The sequence below is a fragment of the Suncus etruscus genome, chromosome 5 (assembly GCF_024139225.1).
Source record: "Suncus etruscus isolate mSunEtr1 chromosome 5, mSunEtr1.pri.cur, whole genome shotgun sequence".
Classification (NCBI taxonomy): Eukaryota; Metazoa; Chordata; class Mammalia; order Eulipotyphla; family Soricidae; genus Suncus; species Suncus etruscus.
The window spans coordinates 60,548,517-60,553,296 of NC_064852.1; the positions used below are offsets into that span (position 1 = coordinate 60,548,517).

At 33.9% G+C, this 4,780-nt stretch overlaps 1 pseudogene; it reads left to right on the plus strand.

The window, feature by feature from the left end:
• The first annotated feature begins 2,797 nt into the window (after positions 1-2,797).
• LOC126008597 (60S ribosomal protein L27-like) lies at positions 2,798-3,174 on the plus strand (annotated as a pseudogene).
• The last annotated feature ends 1,606 nt before the right edge of the window (positions 3,175-4,780 follow it).

The following is a 4,780-nucleotide window of genomic DNA, read 5'->3' on the forward strand; positions in this document are numbered from 1 at the left end:
ACAAAACTACAAGTAGAGCAAAATGTTAAGGACTAAAGAAGATGTTCATTGAGCATGCCAGGAATAAAGAAATAATGAATGAATGGTGCAGGAATCTAACAAAGCAGCTAATTTGGTAGTATATAATATAGATTGTGTTGAAGATGCATAATCAGTAGTAATGTTTATTTTTATTATTTTTATAATGAATATTATATTCATCTTTATAAATGAATATAAACCATTAATATTAATAAAATCAAAAGAAAAACTCTAAAATACATAAACAATATATTAATTATGACCCTAATTTATATTATGTCAAGAAATATTCAAAAGTAAAGAGTCTTCTCTTCTTTCTTTTCTGTTATTGTTTTATTTTGGGCTGTTCTTAGAGGAGCATAGGGTCTACTCTGACCCAGATCTGAGTACAGCCTGATAAAATTCTGGAGAATAATCTCATGGGGACTGTATTTAGACTTCTAAATGGTAAATATGTACTCCAATATTTTGACTTTGGCACATAAATACCTATATGAGGGTTTTGGAGGTTGGATAGACATTAATATGTGATGCAGATCTTGTAGGGCATTTGCCTTACATGCTGCCTACCTGGGAGTGACTCAGATTCTAACCCAGGAATTAGTTATGGTCCCCAGAGCCTGCCACGAGCTATTTCTAAGTGCAGAGTCAGGAGTAACCTCCGAGTGTCACTGGGTGTGCCCCCCAAAATAAATAAAATAATTTCAACTACTATTATGTGAAAAATCCACAGAAAATTGTGTGCAATTTGTAATACAAATTATAATTCAAACCACATGTCATTAAAATAGCAACCAAGAGCAAAGAGTAGAGCTTGAAAACATGGTTGCTAAAGATTAATTTTAGTAAACTTATTTATTAAGTGTTTTGCCTATAGTTTTATTTTAAATGTTACACTGTAATTTATTTTTAGGAAAAAAATAACATAAGCCTCATTCAAGATGATTCAAATTGTGTTTTGTTTGTTTGTGGGGGAAATAATGACAATAGATCATTTCCTTATTGTGAATATTAAACTTATGCAAAATGGCCAAACTCCTATGTGGGTATAATTAGAAAATAATTACAATGTAATTATAAATGTAATGTAAAGCCATTACCAACAAAATAAAGTCAAAATTTTAAGAAAAATTACACATTCAGAAAATAGATAAACATGTTATCATATTATATATTGATAGGTATACACCTGGGGCAGACTCCTTCAACACAGCAGCAAATTGTTCAAGACATATCCAAAGTAAATGAAAGCCACAAACACATACCATTTTACTGCCTCTTGAGTTACTACTACAAAACAAAGCAAAATAGAAAATAGCAAGCATTAGAGAAAACTTGGATTAGTTAGGACACTCGTGCATGTTGTGTAAAGGTAATGTAGAATTCTTGAGAATTTGAAGGCAATTATCAAAAATATACAGTTTCAAAAAAATACAGTTATTATTTTACCCAGACATTCTATTTCTATATTTTCTCTCAAGGAAAATATTTTTACAATTTTAGGTTCAGTCTTGGAGCTAAGGTGGATCACCATGAAAGAAAGAAATAAGAAAAAGGGCATATAATTTATATATTTTACGGGCATGGGAATCATAGAAAAGAATTCCAATACAAATAAGGTAATAGAATTGAGGATTCATTCTATTTATAAAAGAATAAAGGAGGAGGTTTTAAATCACTATACACATTGATGAAATACCTAGATTATATTAGAGGAAATAAAGAAAATAGAAGTTTCAGATTATTTTAGTAGACAAATTTATGTTCACAAGCTCCATGCTGACTTGATTTTTTAGTAATATGAATCAATCTATTCATCCTGTTTCAGTATAGAAGATAAGAACCAATTATATATCTTCACAAAAGGAAAATTATTGTGAGTTAAGCAAATAATTAAAGCAAGACAATACCTATGCATCTGTTGATTCTCAATTGCTTAAATGTAAAAAAAATTTACATCATAATAGCATATTTTAAAATAGTGTTTTATGTTCCTCTTTAGTGCATACTCAAATTCATTTTAAATTGGATCTCCAACAGATAATTGCATACTTCTGATCACAGAAAAATTATTCATAGTAGTTAAGAGTTAAGAGCCACTCAAATATATGTTCACAAATATACATGTAAAATATAGTACATTTATGATATTGAACAGTAATATAACTTAAAAAATAAAAATATTCTCTTTGCCCCCAATTTTTATAGAAACCTGTCCACACAAGGTTACAGTAGGTGGTGCTAGGGTGCAAATCCTGGTTAGCCGTGTGCAAGGCCATTGTTTTAACTTTTGTCATATATTTTCACTCCCTAAAGAATAGCAATGGAAATACATAGTATAACATATATAGAAATTAAATTCATTATATTAGGTAAATAATGGGAGAATTCTGTTACTTCATAGACCAACAAAGCTAAATCTTATCACAGATATACTGGTTTTAAAAGAAGAAAGGAAAGAGAGTGACTTAGTAGGCATATATAGGGCTTTTTATCTCAAAAGCTGAAAACACAATCTTCTTCTACAATATATACACTCTAAGATAAATCACATGTTGGACCATAAAACATACCTCCATATAATCAAGAGGATAGAATTCTATCAATTATCATCTCAGACCATGATGAACTGAAAGTACAAGTGAATTATGAACTAACACAAAGAAATAACTTTAACACTTGAAAATTAAACTACTTAATAATCAATGGATCAGAGAGAAAATCAAAGAAAAACTCAAAATAGCTTCTGCTGTAGGCCAGAGTGGTTGCCGTCAAAATGAGCAAGTTTATAAAACGCAGGAAAGTGGTTCTGTTGCTAGCCAGGCACCACTCAGGACACAAAGCTGTCATTGTGAACAAAATTGATGAAAGCACCTCAGCCAGCCTCTATATTCATGCCCTGGAGGCTGGGATTGACCATTATCCAAGAAAAGTGATAGCCTGGCTCCATGGGCAAGAAGAAAATCACCAAAAGATCAAAGATCAAGACTTTCATGAAACTCTACAACTATAATCACCTTATACCCACAAGGTACTCTGTGGACATCCCTTTGGACAAAACCATCATCAATAAGAAACCCTGCTCTTAAGCACAAGGCCAGAGAGAGGACAAGATTAAATTTGACAATATATACAAGACTATTTGTTATTTGAGTAGGTCATAGGGCGAAGGCTCGAAGGGAGTATTTCTTTATGGTTCGAGGAGTTCTGTTCCATCACTGTTGTTGTAATCAGTCTTCTATAATTAGTGGACTTGGTTTTTGCTCAGATCCTAGGACAGAGCCTAGGTTATAGTCTTTCAGCATGGTTCCAGAAGTTCTGCTAAGTCGCAGTTGTCAAAGTCAGACCTATGGGGTTAGAGATCTTGGTTTTTGTACTAATCCTAGGCTGAGGTCTAGTTTAGGAACTTCCTCATTTGTCCCTAGATAGGTTTTGTCCAATCCATGTTTGTCAAAATCAGTGTTCTGTAAATAACGATTTTGGATTTTGCTTAGGGCAAAGGATGACATGTCTCCTGATTGCATCATACCCTCAAGTGATGAGATAGAGCAGCCCTCTCTTAGCTCAAGTTGTTGCCGTTTCCTCATGTCAGGATGTCATGTTAAAACTGGGGAAAGTTGGTGCAGGGAAGGTATTCGGAGTTTCCCAGGGTGGAGTTTGGGTCCTGGTGCTGTTGCTTAGATCTGTGTTGGTTTCACTTCTGGGATCTGGGGTTCTGTTTGGATGGCAGCTGTTTAATCACATAAAGTCTAAGTTGGGTCCAAATGACACATGTTCAAGTTGGGAGGTGTCCCTGTATTACAAAAAGTATGAGTTCTTATCCCTAGCAGATACTGAGGCAGGATGTTATCACCCACATCTGAGCAGAAAGTTTTCTGGCGCCATAAAAGACCCTGGGGTGTGTAAATGAGTGAGTATGGAGCCGTAGTTGTTCTCATGGCTGTATGCTTCAAGGGTGGAGAAACTCTGTATCTATTAGGCCAAAAGAATTCCCATTCTAAATTTCGCAATATTTACCAGGCCTATGCAAAGAAGAAGAAGAAGAACAGAAGAGGAGGAGGAGGAGGAGAAAAAGAAGAGGAGGAGGAGGGAAAGAAGAAAAGAGAAGAAGAGAAGAAGAAGGAAGAAGAAGAAGAAGGAAGAAGAAGAAGAAGAAGAAGAAGAAGAAGAAGAAGAAGAAGAAGAAGAAGAAGAAGAAGAAGAAGAAGAAGAAGAGGAGAAGAAGAAGAAGAAGAAGAAGAAGGAGAAGAAGGAGAAGAAGAAGAAGAAGGAGAAGAAGGAGAAGAAGAAGAAGAAGAAGAAGAAGAAGAAGAAGAAGAAGAAGAAGGAGAAGAAGAAGGAGAAGAAGAAGGAGAAGAAGAAGAAGAAAGAAGAAGAAGAAGAAGAAACAACCCTTTTTTTTTTAAAGTTTCTGTTCTGGATTTTTGTTTGTTTCTTCATAGCTGATTGTTTTGGTTTTGGGTTTTTTTTTATTCTTTTTGTACTTTCGTTGTTACTCCCTTACTTTTTTTGTTTTGTCTTGCCTTATTACCTTTTTCTTCTTTTTTCTCTTTCTTCTTCTAAATGGATATTCCCAACACCTAGATGGACTCCTCCTATATCATTTCTTATATGTCTAATAAAGCCATATTACTGGAATCACCTTGATTAGCTTCATAATTGAAGGGGGGAAATGGATGGCACCAAGACCATACAACCATATGCTTATTTGGTGGAAATAAAAAAATTATCATACTTGAATACAGAATCCAAAGTCAAT